Here is a 17271-nt window from a genome sequence, read left to right on the forward strand (position 1 = left end):
GACCCTGAGATCATGACCTAAGCAGAAGGCAGATGCTTAACCAACTGAGCCACACAGGCACCACCCCCGCCCCCCTTCCCTTACTCTAATTTTGTGTTTAGGAGCCAGTTAGTTTACCTCTTAGGAGGCTTAGTTTTCTCATCTATTACACTTTAGGGATGCTCCATGTTGGGCCTCCTGCTCTGTGGAGAGTCGGCTTCTCTCTCTCCCTCTGCCTGCTGCTCCCCCCTGCTTGTGCTCTCTCTCTCTGTCAAATACATACAATCCTAAAAAAAAAAAAAAGAAAAGAAAAAAGAAAAGAAAAGAAAAGAAAAAAGAAAAAGATAGACTTTAGTTCGATATCCTTAATAAGAGGTAGAAAAATATTTTTTCACTACTCTTCTAGGTTCTTAGCTGAGACCCTCAAAGAGGAGTAAATATGTCATCCTAAAATATGCCTCTTCAGCTGGTTATGTTTAAGAAACAGCAGACACAAGACAAATTCTGAAAACAAGAAGAAGTTACTCTTTTGTAAGGGATATTTACATTTATATGGGACATTGCCCTTTGTGAGGGTGTCTCCCTCTATACCAGGGAGAGGAGGACTACAATTCTGGAAACTTTCATCAATAGAGAACACATCATTTAAATCTGCATGACAACCCTACCCTTGTTTACAATGCTTTTCCTGGTGACCTCCCATAAATGGCTTCCTACCTCCTACATTTTTCTTTTGTCTTTCGCTGAAGATGCTATTTAAGGTTGGGGGGCAAGGGCAGGTCTTAGCTAAGAACTTAGAAGGGTGGAGGGAAAATTATTTTTCCTCCCCAGCACTCCCTTGTAACAAAAGGCAGATTAACAAGAGAAAAACAAATGGAAGTGTAATATATATACCTCCTGAATACATGCAGAGACCAGGAAGACTGAGTAACTCCCGAAAATAGCCAAGCCACCACCTTAAATACTATCATTAGCTAATGACAAAAGAACAATGTTTGGGTAGGTCAGGGAAACTAATTATGAAAAGTTACCAGGAAAAGCACAGTAAACAAAGGGTAGGCTTGTTATGAAGATTTCAATCAGACCTTTTCCATTGATAAGTTCCTAGGGATTTGGATACTTTCTTCTCTTCCTAATATGGAGAGGAAGACACCCTTATAAATGGAGATTTTCCTTATAAATGTAAATGTCCCTCAAAAAAGGGCAGCTTCTACTCCTACATCTGTGGCTTCTCAAAACTAATCAGCCTAAAATAATCTTTTTGCCAAAGAGGCATATTTTGGGAGTAGCATATTTTGCTCCCCTTCTGTTACATTTTATTTTCTCTTCCTTTTGCTTTGGCTTCCTGTTAAGACAGGTCATTGCATTGAATCCTTTGTGCTGATTTGTCAAAGTTAATCAAATGTTAATAAAACTAACAAGTCATTTCTTGAGAGTTATTTAAGTCAAAGACCAGTATGCCCCACTGGTGGGTGTATATCTCTTTGGATTCTTATGTTTTCAATCTGTGGAGATTTTAGGGTAGGGCAAGTTTAGCACTGTGTGTAGTAATAAATGACCTTTCTGAAAGTTCCAAGTTCTCATTGATTGTTTTTACTGCCATTTAAGACTATATGTTTTCTGGCTAAAAAAAAATGAAGGGATCCCTTGAAGAAGAAAAATTATTGGCGGTAAAACATATTCACCTTAAAATGACACTTTCAAAGAAGACATCAACTCCATTTTGACCTCAGTCTGTACTTTCTAATTGATTAAGTTCTTTCCAGCTTATCTCTTAACTCCAGCAAAAGACTCTGAGGGCAAAGCATCCTGTGATGGGAACTGAAACTACCTAGTCAAGCAACAAAAATGGCCCTGAGCCAGCAAGACCCTGCATGATTGACCCCAAGACAAAGATCCACCTGATCTTTACTGCCCACCTGCACATACCCACTCACCTGTGTCCCACATTTTCCTTATATAAACCTAGAAGCATTTTCAGCACTTTAGAGACCATCTTTGAGATGCTGGCTCACTGTCTTCCTGGTGTTGGCCTGACTAAAATTCCTTTCTTATTTCACCACCATTGTCTCTCTGCCTTTACATTTTGTCAGTAGCAAGTGGCTGAACCCTCTCTGTTTCGGCCCCCGGAGTCAGGTGATCTTGCATTCTTGTGTCCCAGTTACAATTTGAGGGGACTGAGTATTTCCTACAGTGATGAACTAGGTCACATGCTTAAAATTTGCTTGTTGGTAACATAAGAAGTGTGAGTCTGGAATGGATGCTTCATAATAGCAGGGATCTGGTCTTTCTTAGTACTCCATGCCAGTGCCTCAGAGGATGCCTGGCCCTACTAGGAGCTCCACACATGTTTGGTGAAAGCATAAATGAATGAGGTCAATAAGCCTGTTTGGGGAAATGTCAGAGCTCTAAAAACCTAAATATATTGAAGCAAGTGAAAAAAGGAACCCTGAAGAGACAGGTTCTTTGAAGTCCCAAATTTGTCATCAGGATACCACTTGGTACTGCTGCCTGAAATGTAATCAACATGTTCAGCTGCACCTAGTCAAGGCCGTTATGTATTGGATATTGTCCAGATGTTTCTGGAATTGAAAGTTTTAACAGTACTTTCTGGTTGCTTTGTTTTTGTGTTGTTATTTTTTTTAAAGATTTTATTTATATATTCATGTGAGACACAGAGAGAGAGAGGCAGAGACACAGGCAGAGAAAGAAGCAGGCTCCATGCAGGGAGCCCGATAATGGGACTTGATCCTGGGACCCCAGGATCATGCCGTGGGCCAAAGGCAGGCGGGGAAACAGCTGAGCCACCCAGGCTTCCAGGTCCCTTTGTTTTTGCTGCATACTGTAGTTTTGTGAGCTCAGGGTTTTCTGGAGCTGTTTTGCCATCATAAAGGGCTAAGTTACTGACAGCTGTTCCCTTTCTCATCTGCTCTTTATCAACATAGTACAGCTTCCTATACCCAACAGTGATGGGGAAATGATACAGTTGACATTATTACATGTAAGTAACCCAGAGTTATCCTGTATTAATCTTCCGGGTCATATGCTCTAACTGTATTCGTATTTTAAATGAATTGCAGTTTTGAGGGTTTTTTTTTTTTTTTTTAGAAATCCATTTTATTTTCTTGTTGAGTTCCTGTTAATCTGCGTATCTCCAATGTTCTGAAGATTGCTTTTTTTTTTTTTTTTTTTTTTTGCTGCTCTTCCAGTCTGGGGAATTGACAAATGACAATTTTGAGGCCGTAGGGGAGAGACAGGCCTTAAGATGTACTGTATAAATCATCAAAAATGTGATGTACTATACCTTCTTGGCATAAACTGGAAATTTAAAAAAAAAAATAGTGCTGCAAATAGAATTGCTTCCTTTGGGCTTAAACCGGATTGGCAGCAACACAGATTCTGCTGTGCGCTGAAGTCATTTTCTACTTTGGCACTACTCAGTCCACGGGGAATGGTGGAGTCATGATTTAGCAGCAAGATTCTGGGAGCAGGCCAGCATCTACATCTGTTCTGAACTGTAAGTGGACTGGAAAAATGCTTGAAAAAGAGCCAGAGGAGGGAGGTGAAGGAGAACACAAACCCTTTAACCTCAAAAAGGCTACAAAAACGATTTGATCAATTACAAGGAGATTGGATTTAAAGAAAAGTTTTTATGGAAATAAAATCTATACAATTTTTCTTTGTCTTCATCCATTAAGTTCCTGTCTTGTGATACAAGAATCATAACACATAATAATATAAGAAAATCTTATTAGGAAGGACTAATGCATCATTTACCTTACTTGGGATGAGTCTTAACAATTGAAGCACAATGTATTGGTAATACCCCTTAGACATTTGGTGTGCTTTTTAGTGAATTGCATAATGGATTTCTTTTCTCCAAATGTATGACTATACCATCTTGTAAGAATTGGGTTTTCGTTTTGTTTCATTTTGTTCATTGTTGGTTTTTTGTTTGTTTTACATCAAGAGGTATGACATCAATTGAATGTCGTGAATGCCATGAGTGGGCAAGAGTGTGGCTGGTTTACTGGAAAGGTTCAAATTTCAACTCCATCATTTCCTGGCTGTGTGACTTCAGGCAAGTTGCTCTCTAGCACTTAGCTTTTTTACCTTTAGAATAGTATTATGTAATTCATAGGGTTGTTATGAAGATTAGGGGAGTCCATGTGCATATGGAAAGCACGGGATAAATGTTAGTCTGCTTTCTCTCTATTCTCTGTGAGTGCCCTTTTCTTCTGTCTTGTTGCCCTGCACACTTACATATCCAGAGTCTTGATTTCCAGAGAAGGTATTTGATTGGAGTCAATGAATCAAACTTGGCTCGTCTAAAGTTGAAAGTATTTTTTTTCACTAGCCAAAAGTGGCTAGAAAAACAGAGAAAACAGGCTACATAGAAGAGACACAACAGAAAGGGAGATTCGAAGCTTATTTGGAGCAATCACAATGGATTTGGCAAAGAAGCTGCAACAAAGATCAAGTGGGTTATTTAGCCAAAATGCCAGATTCTTTTTGGAAAGACTTTCTGAAGTGACAGTGAAATTTCAATAAGAAGCAAATAAACGATTCAAAACAATAGAAATCATAGAAATAATTTCCACATGATTTAGGAAAACATTTTTTTTTGTTTGTTTCTCAGGAAAGCACATTACATTTTCTAATTAATTATTGGCATAGGGATCCCTGGGTGGCGCAGCAGTTTGGCGCCTGCCTTTGGCCCAGGGCGCGATCCTGGAGACTCGGGATCGAATCCCACATCGGGCTCCCGGTGCATGGAGCCTGCTTCTCCCTCTGCCTATGTCTCTGCCTCTCTCTCTCTCACTGTGTGCCTATCATAAATAAAAAAAATTTTTTTTTAATTATTGGCATATATAAAGAAAATAAAATGGCTCTTAGGGGTCCCAAGGCTATACTCAACCTCTTTGACTCATAGTTGCCTTATGTAACATGAAAGGACTGAAATTGGTTCTTTCTAAGGTCCCTTTACAAATCTAAGATTTTATTTTATTTTTTAAGATTTTATTTTAAAAAATTCTAAGATTTTGTGCTTTGTTAAGCTAATAACAAAATTATTTTTACACTTTCTATATTTTTAAAAGATTATTTATTTATTTATTTATTTATTTATTTATTTATTTATTCTTGAGAGACAGAGAGAGAAAGAGGCACGGACACACCCTAGGAAATAGGTTCTACTATTATTATTAATTTACAGGTAAGGAAACTGACACCAAATTTAAGTAATTTTTCCAATATTATCCTGTTACCAAATGAGAGAGTTCAGATTTAACTAGAACTCTCTGATTCTGTCTCAAGCTTTTAACCCAAACCTGCATTGCTCCCTATTATATAGTAAACGCGCTGTTTATTTATTTATTTATTTTAATTTTTATTTATGGTAGTCACACAGAGAGAGAGAGAGAGGCAGAGACACAGGCAGAGGGAGAAGCAGGCTGTTTAATAACAATGGGTTAGGGATCCCTGGGTGGCGCAGCGGTTTGGTGCCTGCCTTTGGCCCAGGGCGTGATTCTGGAGACCCAAGATCGAATCCCACGTCAGGCTCCCGGTGCATGGAGCCTGCTTCTCCCTCTGTCTGTGTCTCTGCCTCTCTCTCTCTCTCTCTCTCTCACTGTGTGCCTATCATAAATAAATAAAATAAAATAAAGAACATTAAAAAAAAAATAACAATGGCCTAAAAAGGCAGCCCGGGTGGCTCAGCGGTTTAGCGCCGCCTTCAGCCCAGGGCGTGATCCTGGAGACCCGGAATCGAGTCCCACATCAGGCTCCCTGCATGGAACCTGCTTCTCCCTCTGCCTGTGTCTCTGCCTCTTTCTCTCATGAATAAATAAAGTCTTTAAAAACAAGCAAACAAAAAACAATGGGCTAAGAAGCTTTATAGGCAGTGGAAAAAATTCAATCTTGGTGAAAAACATCCTCTTAAATAAATGGTATAGTGAATAATTATACGTACTAGAATGGGGAAATCCAGAGCTCCCTCTACTCCACTGTCATATGGAATTCTTTCTGCTTCCTGACAGCTAAACTCAAGTGAGTTCCCTCCTTGGTAAGTGACAGATAAGAAACTACACTAGGTGGAGTTGTCACAAAAAAGAAACTTTACTTGCAGAAAAGAAGGAGATCACAGGGGAAAACTTCCAAAGCCATGGCTCACAGAGTGAGGATGAGCAGATTTATTTTATTTAGGGTTAAGATAAATGTTCAGAAAGGAGAGTTTTGTCATTGCGGGTAAAAGCCAGCACAGGGTTGTGCAGGGGTACTTGGGACAGATGCCTATACATGTATCCTATATTGTGTGAATGAGGCGTGTGTTCCTCCTTGGGCAAAGATTTTAATATTACAGCTGTGGACACCCCATGGTCCATCTGTGCAGATGTGATTCAGTGGTCAAGCTCACACTGGCCCAAGCTGCCTGGAGCTCTTCCTGTTGTTTGCCTCCAAAAGATAAGGTTCATCAGTTTCACATTCCTGTGAAGGAGGAGGGGGGATTCCAGTGAGTCTTGTTGAGGACAGTTTCAACCTCATTCACCCTTTGGGGTCACGGTTTCACAGTCACAGGGCTCAGAGCCCACCTCTTCACCAGTTGAGATGCCCAGGTCCTCAGTTCACGGCCTGCCTTTTTTTGCACATCATCCACTTAGTTTCTCAGCCCTGAACTGGCTAAGGGCATGGCAGGAAATGCCAGCTGGCATGGCACAACACTGCCTGGACTAATTTTGCCTGGCCTTGCAGAACTTGCTTGCCTTTTTTTCAGCTGTGTCTGCACCAATATGGCTGAATTTACAAGAGCCAAGAGGATGTTTCACCATCTGCCTGTTAGTGCGGAATTGGCCTTTCTGCTCCTCCAACAGGGTTTTGGAAGGCTTGGTGGCTCTGGGCCAGCCCACTGAGGCGGTCCTCCTTGGATTGCGTGCCACAGAAGGAAAGGAAACTCTGCTGAGCTCCAGAGCCAAGGATGACAAATGGCCTGCATGCATCTGCAACAGCAAGTGTGATCTGAACACAACTGCAACACTGTTGCAAACTGTCTCCTAAATTCATGTCATTATCACATTTGGACAGTCAATTGAGAAAGGCCTACATTAAAAAATAGAAAGAAAGGAAGAAAAGAAAGAAGGAAGACAGAAAAGAAACTTTAAAAAAGATTTTTATTTTTAAGTAATCTCCACATTTAACGTGGGGCTCAAACTTACAACCCTGAGATCAAGAGTCTCATGCTCTGTGGACTGAGCCAGCCAATTGCCCCAGAATTTTCTTCTTAACTACAAGAGCACTACATGTTTATTGTAGAAAATTTAGGGGCGCCTGGGTGGCTCAGCGGTTGAGCATCTGCCTTCAGCTCAGGGCATGATCCTGGAGTCCCGGGATCGAGTCCCACATCGGGCTCCCTGCATGGAGCCTGCTTCTCCTCTGTCTGTGTCTCTGCTTCTCTCTCTGTGTCTCTCATGAATAAATAAATAAAATCTTTAAAAAAAAGAAAGAAAGAAAATTTAGAAAGCACACAAAAGGGCAGCCCGGGTGGCTCAGCTGTTTAGGGCCACCTTCAGCCTAGGGCATGATCCTGGAGTCCTGGGATTGAGTTCTGCGTCGGGCTCCCTGCATGGAGCTTGCTTCTCCCTCTGCCTGTGTCTCTGCCTCTCTCTCTGTGTCTCACATGAATGAATAAATAAAAATCTTTAATAAAAAAAGAGAAAGCACACAAAAATATAGAGAAGAAAATAAATGCCATGTATGTGATTACCATTCCAGGGGCATCTTCAGGACACTTTTGTTATATATTCTTTACAACTTTAAAAACATGAGTAGGGATTTTACATGTATTTTTATATGCTTTTTTTCTTAAAATATATCATAAATAATCTTGTATACCAGTAGACCTTCTTTATTTTTTTTTTAATTTTTAAAAGATTTTATTTATTTATTCATAGAGACACAGAGAGAGAGGGGCAGAGACACAGGCAGAGGGAGAAGCAGGCTCCATGCACCGGGAGCCCGACATGGGATTCGATCCCGGGTCTCCAGGGTCGCGCCGTGGGCCAAAGGCAGGCGCTAAACCACTGCGCCACCCAGGGATCCCCCATGATACCATCTTTTTTTTTTTTTTTTTTTTTAATTTTTTTTTTTTTTTTTTTTGTGATAGTCACAGAGAGAGAGAGAGAGAGAGGGGCAGAGACACAGGCAGAGGGAGAAGCAGGCTCCATGCACCGGGAGCCCGATATGGGATTCGATCCCGGGTCTCCAGGATTGCGCCCTGGGCCAAAGGCAGGCGCCAAACCACTGCACCACCCAGGGATCCCCCATGATACCATTTAAACTTTCTTTTTGCAGATGGTAATACTCATCCCAGAGCAGATAATTCTTATATATGTTTGTTGTTTGTTTTAAGAAAAAAAAAAAAGTCATCTTGCTTTCTGCAGTTATGATAAAAAATATTTCTGGGGCAGCCCGGGTGGCTCAGCGGTTTAGCGCCGCCTTCAGCCCAGGCCCTGATCCTGGAAACCTGGGATTGGGTCCCACGTCAGGCTCCCTGCATAGAGCCTGCTTCTCCTTCTGTGTCTCTACCTCTTTCTCTCTGTCTCTCATGAATAAATAAATAAAATCTTTAAAAAAATAAAAAAAATAAAAAAAATATTTCTGACAATTGTCTATTTCTGTATCTTAGGTATGCCACCAGGAATGTTAAGATAATTCTTCTCTGTAACAATATTTTGATAAAAAGGAAATGTATTTGTGTTTCATAAAGTAGAGGTATTATTGTTGGAGTAGGTTTTTTTTTTTGTTTTTTTTTTTTTTTTGTTTTTTTTGTTTTGTTTTGTTTTATTATTATTATTCTGCTGGGAAAGAAAAATGTAAAACGTTTTTGGTGGAGTTACTTAAAAGGTGCCAGTGAGGGCAGCCCCGGTGGCGCAGCGGTTTAGCGCCGCCTGCAGCCCCGGGCCTGATCCTGGAGACCCTAGGATCGAGTCCCACGTCGGGCTCCCTGCATGGGGCCTGCTTCTCCCTCTGCCTGTGTCTCTGCCTCTCTCTCTGTCTCTATGAATAAATAAATAAATAAAATCTTTAAAAAAAAAAAAAAAAAAAAAAAGGTGCCAGTGAGAGGAGCCCTTGGCTACCTCAGTTGGTAGAGCATGTGACTCTTTTTTTTTTTTTAAGACTTTATTTATTTATTCATGAGAGACACACACACACACACACACACACAGAGGGAGAGAGAGAGAGAGAGAGAGAGAGAGAGAGGCAGAGACACAGGCAGAGAGAGAGAAGCAGGCTCCATACAGGGAAGCCTGATGTAGGACTCGATTCCAGGTCTCTAGGATCACATCCTGGACTGAAAGTGGTGCTAAACTGCTGAGCCACCCAGGCTGCCCCATGAGCGTGCAGCTCTTGATCTCGGGGTTGTAAGCTCAAGCCCCATGTTGGGTGTAGAGATAACTTAAAAATAAAAATCTTAAAAGAAAAAAAAGATGATAGTGAGGAGCATGGCCAAAACTATTCTGGTTGGTGGGATGGTTAAATAACTAGGAGTGAGCATGGCTAGATTGTTTTACTAAACTGAGGCACTCAAGAGAATGACTTGCTCATACTGAACTCCAGTGCCTAGAGCTGTGCTTGAAAATGCATTCGAGTCAGAATTTTGTATGTCTCATGAAAGGTTTTACCTGATCTGAGAAGAAAACCATCAATGGTAAAGAGAAAAAAAAAGTTCTGTATGTTTCCTATCACAGAAATAGAGATGATTAGAAAAATCTCAAGTTTTGAAAAGTTCTATATTTGTGTTTTATTTTAAATACATCCTTTAAAAAAAAGTTTAAAAAAATTTTTAAAAAGTTATATTTATTTATTTACTATTTTAGAGAGAGAGAGAACATGAGCAGGGGTGGGGGCAAAGGGAGATGAAAAGAGAGAGGATCTCAAGCAGGTTCCTGCTGAGCATGGAGCCTGATGCAGGCTCAATCCCATGACCCTGATATCATGAACTGATTGAAAACCAACAATTGAACACCTAATGCACTGCACCACCCAGGTGTCCCTGTTGCATTTTATTTATTTATTTATTTATTTATTTATTTATTTATTTATTTTTTCGTTTTATTTAAAATAAACAAGTATAGGGGCACTGGGGTGGCTCAGTTGGTTAAGTGTCTGCCTTTGGCTCAGGCCGTGATTCCATGGTCCTGGGAATGAGCCCCCATCGGGCTCCCTGCTCACCAGGGAGTCTTCTTCTCCCTCTTACTGTGTGCTCACTCTGTCTTTCAAATAAGTAAATCTCTAAAAAAGTAGAGTAAAATAAACAAGTATAGAGTTGCCTGGCTGGCTCAGTCAATAGAGCATGTGACTCTTGATATCGAAGTTGTGAGTTCAAGCCCCACTTTGAAATAGAGCTTACTTAAAAATGAATGAAGCCAATTAAAATAAACAAACAAACAAATATAATGTTACTTACCTACAGTTTTTCTAATATTTGCAAAAATCACTTTTATAAAAATATTAATACTATATTCTGAAATATTTATAGTTTATCAATCAGATAAATATGTTTGCACCAATAATACTTTAATACTGATTATTTACTCTGCATATAGGCAGAAAAGTATTTCTATAATTGCAATGGGGGAAGAAGATTCTAAGAAAGATGATTTTATTTCTTTTTTTTCTTTTAAGATTTTATTTATTCATTCATGAGAGACACAGAGAGACACAGGCAGAGGGAGAAGCAGGCTACCTGTGGGGAGCCTGATACTGGACTCTATCCCAAAACCCCAGGATCATGCCCTGAGCCAAAGGCATATGCTCAACCACTGAGCCACCCAGATGCCCCAGATTATTTTATTTCTGTTTTAAGATTTTGGCTTTTCTGGAAGGAAGACCTCAATTTAATGTGTATGCTAAAAAGAAACTAAGCTCAGAATAAAAACTGAGCTCAAAGCAGTGTACTGTAATGGACAAAGGAGGTCAAGGTGGATGGATTTGGGTTCTGGACCCAGCTCTGTGACCAGTGGAAGAACTTTGGAGAATCCAGTCCCTCTCTCGGTCTCAGCCTTCTGATCTGTAAAATGTGGGATTTCAACTTGTTGATCTCTACCAGGTCAAAGAGTTTGTTGATTTTATTTGTGATTTTGGGAATGTGATTGGGCCAGATATTGTCAAATTTGGCTGATGTCAAATCGAACAAAAGCAAGCATCATTTCACAAAGCATCTCTTAGAAGAAGTACTCTTTCTCTCCTGTTCTTTCCCTTCTTTTTTTGGCAGTATGTTATTCCCATCACTTCTTATGTGCCGGACATAAAAATATAGTCTGTCTTCTTCTTTCACTTTCCAAGGGATATCTTTGGTTGAGAGCGGAAATGGAAAAGATGTACCAACGAGGAAAGCTGAGTATTCTACAGAAGCAGGCACGAGGAACCACCCAGGCAAAGACAAGAATGAGGAGAATTGAGAAGAAAGGCTGGAATGGTAAGTGTTTGCTAAGGAAGATGTTTATGATGATTTGCTCTGTGTCATGCAATGAAATTCCATCTTCTGCTGCCTTTTCAAGAGACCCAAAGGTAGTAAGATCTGTGTAACTCTTCATGGCTCTTTGGAGCAGGATTTGTCTTCCTTATAGACATGCCAGTGTGATGTACCTGGACATGACATGGTCCTGCTGTTTCCAGGTTCAATATAAGAGCTAGAGAGAGCTACTTTAACTGTAGGCATCACTCATAATGTTATTTAAAAACAGAAAAACAGACCCTGTATTATGTATCAGCTACCTCCTGTATATTTTCTTTAATATTTTGAACAATTCATCAATATAGATGTTTTCCCCCTTATAAAATTCTGCCTTTGGAAAGCTGGACATTTTTATCTTTTTTTTAAAATATATTTTTAAAGATTTATTTATTTATTCATGAGAGACACACACACAGAGAGGCAGAGACATAGGCAGTGGGAGAAGCAAGCTCCATGCAGGGAGCCCGATGCGGGACTCGATCCAGGATCCTGGGATCATGCCCTGAGCCGAAGGCAGACGCTCAACCGCTGAGCCACCCAGACATCCCTAAAAATATATTTTTAAAGATTTTATTTATTTATTCATGAGAGACACAGAAAGAGAGAGGCATAGACATAGGCAGAGGGAGAAGCAGGCTCCATGCAGGGAGCCCGACATGGGACTTGATCCCAGGACTCCAGGATAATGCCCCAGGCCGAAGGCAGCTGCTCAACCGCTGAGCCACCCAGGTGTTCCTGGACATTTTTATCTTGAGACATTCCAGGTCTGCTTTTAGAAGAGTCTCAAGTATTGAATCAAATATGCACAACTTTTAAAATTTCTCCAAGAACATTAGCCATTGCTCTCTGTTGTCTGCTAGATATTAAATTCAGTTAGCTTGAATTATTTTAACATTACATTTTAAAATATTAATATAAATATTAAAAATAAATATTAAGGGACGCCTGGGTGGCTCAGTGGTTGAGCATCTGCCTTCGGCTCAGGGCATGATCCCGGGATCCTGGATCGAGTCCCACATCAGGCTCCCTGTGGGGAGCCTGCTTCTCCCTCTGCCTATGTCTCTGCCTCTCTCTCTATGTGTCTCTCATGAATAAATAAATAAATCTTTAAAAAAATAAATATTAATATAATAAATATTAGTTTATTTTTTTTTAGTGATCTCTATACCCAGTGTGACACTTGAACTCATGAACCTGAGATCAAGTCAGATGTTTACCACTGAGCAGACCAGACACCCCTGGAGTAAAATCCTTAAACATACTATGCATAAAAAGTATGAATCTATTCTTTCAAACAAAATATTTATATATAGAACTTGGTTCCTCCTCTTACTGTGTACAAAGTTACTCAGAAATTGGTATAGCTGAGAATGAAAAGGTTTTCTGACTCCCAGGCTTGCTCTGATTTTTTAAAAAAGATTTTATTTATTTATTCATCAGAGACACAGAGAGAGAGAGACAGAGAGACAGAGAGACAGAGAGATAGAGAGACACAGGCAGAGGGAGAAGCAGGCTCCACGCAGGGAGCCTGACATGGGACGATCCCGGGTCTCCAGGATCACCCCCTGGGCTGAAGGTGGCGCTAAACTGCTGAGCCACCTAGGTGCCCCTTGTTCTGATTTTTGTTGCAGTGGACTGTCTCAAACACAGAGACCTCTCCTCAGTTTTTTTTTTCCCCTCAATTCTGAATTCCTTGTCGACATTGCCAGCAACCTCTAACAACAATCATTCAATCATTATTACACTGTGTGTTCCCATCTGAATCAAGGCTGAACTCAGGCTTTGCTCTGGGCTGAGATGACTAGGCACATCATAAACAAGTTTGAAGTTAGGGGTGTCTGGGTGGCTCAGTTGGTTAAGCCTCCCAGTTTTGGCTCAGGTCATGATTTCAGATTGTGAGATCCAGCCCTGGTCAGTTTATTTTATTTTTTAAAAATATTTTTAATTTATTTATTCATGAGAAACACAGAGAGAGAAAGGAGAGAGAGGGAGAGAGAGAGAGAGAGAGAGGCAGAGACACAGGCAGAGGGAGAAGCAGGCTCCTTGCAGGGAGCCCGAGGAGGGACTCAATTCCGGGTCTCCAGGATCACACCCTGGGCTGAAGGCAGGCACCATATCGCTGAGCCACCCAGGCAGCCCAGCCCTGGTCAGTTTAGCACTGGGCTTAAGTTTCTTTTTCTCTCCCTCTGCTGACCCCCTATCCTCCTATATCTTTCTTAAAAAAAAAAAAAAAAAAAAAAAAAAAAAAAGCTGGAAGTTGCACAGAAGTGCTGCAGCAACCTATCCCCAGGCTCTGATCTTCCTACCCACACTGGCTAGTTTTGTTTCTTCTGAAAAAAAACCAAGAACAAGAGGCAGATGTACGGGCTCCCTGCATGGAGCTTGCTTCTCCCTCTGCCTGTGTCTCTGCCTCTCTCTGTGTGTGTCTCTCACGAATAAATAAATGAAATCTTAAAAAAAAAAAAAGATGCAGATGTACTTAAAAAGCCTTTGGCTCTCTCTCTGCCCAGTGTGCCCATAGTGCCCTCTCGTGGCAGAGTGGAGCATTTCTGAAAAGGCAATGGAGAATCTGACTATAGCACAACTGATGGGAAATTCTACATACTCATCCATGTTAGATGTCTTCAAGTGTTCAAAAGAGAGGTCTCCATTCTTGTGATATTCTGTTAGTTGAAAACTGTTGAAAACTATTAGGTTTTATCTAAGATACTAAAGAAGTATATTGGTGCACCTGACAGACCGGCTAATTCTTCTGATGCTGGGATAGCAAGAGAGCCTCGACTTTTTCAGAGAGAAAAGTCACCTCTTCTATTGCCCATTATTAAATACTCAACTGTGTTGACTTTGTTCTTCCTCCTTGGTAAGAGTTTTGAAGGATCACTTAGACAACCAGCTTCTGAACTTCCAATTATTAAAGGAGTAACTTGGATAATAGGACCATTTTAGATACAATTATTGCAGAGTTGGGGAACATTACTGGTAAGAAAGGATTCTTGAGACATTGTATGCTAGGAGTAGCAGGGGGATAGAAAGAGCTAGGGGTGGGAGGGTGGGGGCAGAAAGAGCTACACTTCCACTGTATGGAGCTGGTGGTTATCCACTTAGTGCTCCAGGGCGAGGGGACGTTCAGGGAGTACTAGACCATAAATGTCTTCTTCGAATTTGTACTCGTAAAACTACTTTTGCAAGATTTCTCTGGTGCTTATCATTCAGTTGAATATTAACTATGTGTGAGAAACACGAGCAATCATGAGACCCTTTCAGAATTTTGCAATCAGCCGTATTTGATCCTCATGGGAAATATGCAGGCTATCAGTCAGCCTCCTGGGCTAAAGGTGAACATTTTCCTGCTGCCATCTCTCATCATAATGACCAAGCTCCTCTGCGTACAAAAAAAAAAAAAAAAAAAAAAAATCAATGCCACTTTCTATTTTTTAAGAATGAAACCACTATATTCCTTTTTTTTTTTTTTTTTTTTTTTTAGCCATGATGATTTTCGAGCTCCGTTGTGGTGATATAGACATGTATAATTAGCATAGTAGCCAAAAATGATGAGTCACTTGACAGTGAACCAGATGTGGAGAGGTAATCTGTATGTCTTTGTTAACAGAGTGCATCAAAATAACCATACTCACTTTGTATTTTCCTTTCATAGTGTCAATGCCAACAGAGGGCTGAAATTATCCCTCATCCAACCACCAAAGACTACCGTGTTTTGGGACATGAAGAATCTGGCACTAGCAGTCCGACATCACAGTGCGGTACCAATTGCCTCCACCTTATTTTTGTTTCCCATATATATTACGAAACACTTCCTTTAATAAAAAGGGCTCTCTTCGTCTATGCAAAATATTCTAATTCAAGGACCTAACCGCCACACATAGTACATGGCCTAGAATACAAGTTCAGTTTCAAACACTTGAAAGTGGGGCATGGGGGCCTCCTTTTCTCTCTAAGAGCACCCCTGCCAACCTTGCTACACCACTATATTGAATTTCCTCAAAGCAAACGAAAACAAAAGCCTTTTATATTGCCATGTATTTTTAAACCAGTGGCTTCTTTCGCATAGTTCCACTTATTACGTAACTAAGGAGAAAAAAGACTATTCATACGGAGAGGAAAATTCTTTGAAATGTTGCAAACTTTGTAAAATACAGCATATTATGAAAAAAATAATTTTCAATGAAAAAAACAATTTAAAAAACTGATTAAATGTTAATGTAGGCACCCCAATAATTTTAGAATATTCTACACAAAATCTATGTATTAGGTTTCAGTGAAGTGAAAACTATCCTGCAGAGATGGAAATATACCTTGATGTTTTGTTCATGTTCTTTACAAAGGATTGGCATCTCTGAAGACAGAACAGATAGAAAAAGGAAGTCCGTTTTATTAATTTTTTTATTTTTATGTTTTGAAGTCTGTGTTTTAAAAAATGATCTTAGGCAACCATGACCTTCACATTTGTCGAAATTTGACTTGCTCTGCTGTTATTAATGGGCTCAGGCAAATTTACTTCCTTATAACATTTATGTATGTCACATGATAGAATAAATATTCAAAGACAAAATCAATCATAAATAAAAATAACCCATAATACTTATTACGAGGAAACTGAGGCATGGCCTATCAAACCTTTTAATAGGCTAACAAATCAAACTGAAAATATTTAGCAACTTTACTCATATTTGCTAACAGCATCTTTCTGAGATAATTCCAAGTGGCTTACAGACTATACCATTATTCCTATAGATAAGAAAGTCTGAAGGGACCTGCACTACTTCAAATCTCTATTTTATTTATTCATTCATTCATTCATTCATTCATGAGACACACACACACACACACACACAGAGGCAGAGACACAGGCAGAGGGAGAAGCAGGCTCCTTGCAGGGAGCCTGACATGGGACTCCATCCCAGGTCGTCAGGATCACACCTGGGGCTGAAGGTGGCGCTAAACCGCTGAGCCACCAGGGCTGCCCTATTTTAGTTTTTTTTTTTTTTTTTTTTTTTTATTTTTTTTTAATTTTTGTTTATTTATGATAGTCACAGAGAGACAGAGAGAGAGAGGCAGAGACATAGGCAGAGGGAGAAGCAGGCTCCATGCACCGGGAGCCTGATGTGGGATTCGATCCCGGGTCTCCAGGATCGCGCCCTGGGCCAAAGGCAGGCGCCAAACCGCTGCGCCACCCAGGGATCCCCTATTTTAGTTTTTTAATAAATAAATGACCAGGCTTGTCATTTTAAACATTGGGTGAACTTTTAATTTTACAGTTTTAATTTTGTTTTAAGTGTAGTGTTTCCTATTGAGAAATTTATGAAAGAAAGCAATTAATAGTTTTTAAAAATATTATGTTGAAACTAGTACTTTTCTATAGGTTTTTTTTTTTTTGAGGTTTTATTTATTTATTCATGAGACACAGAGAGAGAGAGAGGCAGAGACATAGGCAGAGGGAGAAGTAGGTTCCTTGCAGGGAGCCTGATGTGGGACTTGATTCTGGAATCATGCCCTGAGCCGAAGGCAGATGTTCAACTGTTGAGCTACCCAGGCATCCCTTGTTTTGTTTTTTTAAGTAAACTCTATACCCAACATGGGGTGACAACTCATGAACCCAAAATTAAGAGTCATGTGCTCTACTGAATGAGCCAGCCAGGTGTCCCCTTTTCCCGAGTTTTTATTTGGGGTGTTCATTAAATTGCTGGATTATTGGGGAGTGTCACCTTCTGGTTCAGTTCATTCAGCTCATTCTTGGAGGCAGGAAACACTTTTCTCTGAAA

At 40.2% G+C, this 17271-nt stretch overlaps 1 long non-coding RNA gene across 1 annotated transcript in view; it reads left to right on the top strand.

Moving 5' to 3' along the window:
• The first annotated feature begins 3205 nt into the window (after positions 1-3205).
• Positions 3206-17271, top strand: part of LOC144319315 (uncharacterized) — a 31425-nt gene continuing 17359 nt past the window's right edge. Inside the window, exons 1-4 of the long non-coding RNA XR_013385180.1 lie at positions 3206-3496; positions 3950-4060; positions 11320-11452; positions 15147-15252. This is a non-coding gene — a long non-coding RNA (uncharacterized LOC144319315). The remainder of the gene's footprint in view (positions 3497-3949; positions 4061-11319; positions 11453-15146; positions 15253-17271) is intronic.

This window comes from Canis aureus, chromosome 1 (assembly GCF_053574225.1).
Source record: "Canis aureus isolate CA01 chromosome 1, VMU_Caureus_v.1.0, whole genome shotgun sequence".
Classification (NCBI taxonomy): Eukaryota; Metazoa; Chordata; class Mammalia; order Carnivora; family Canidae; genus Canis; species Canis aureus.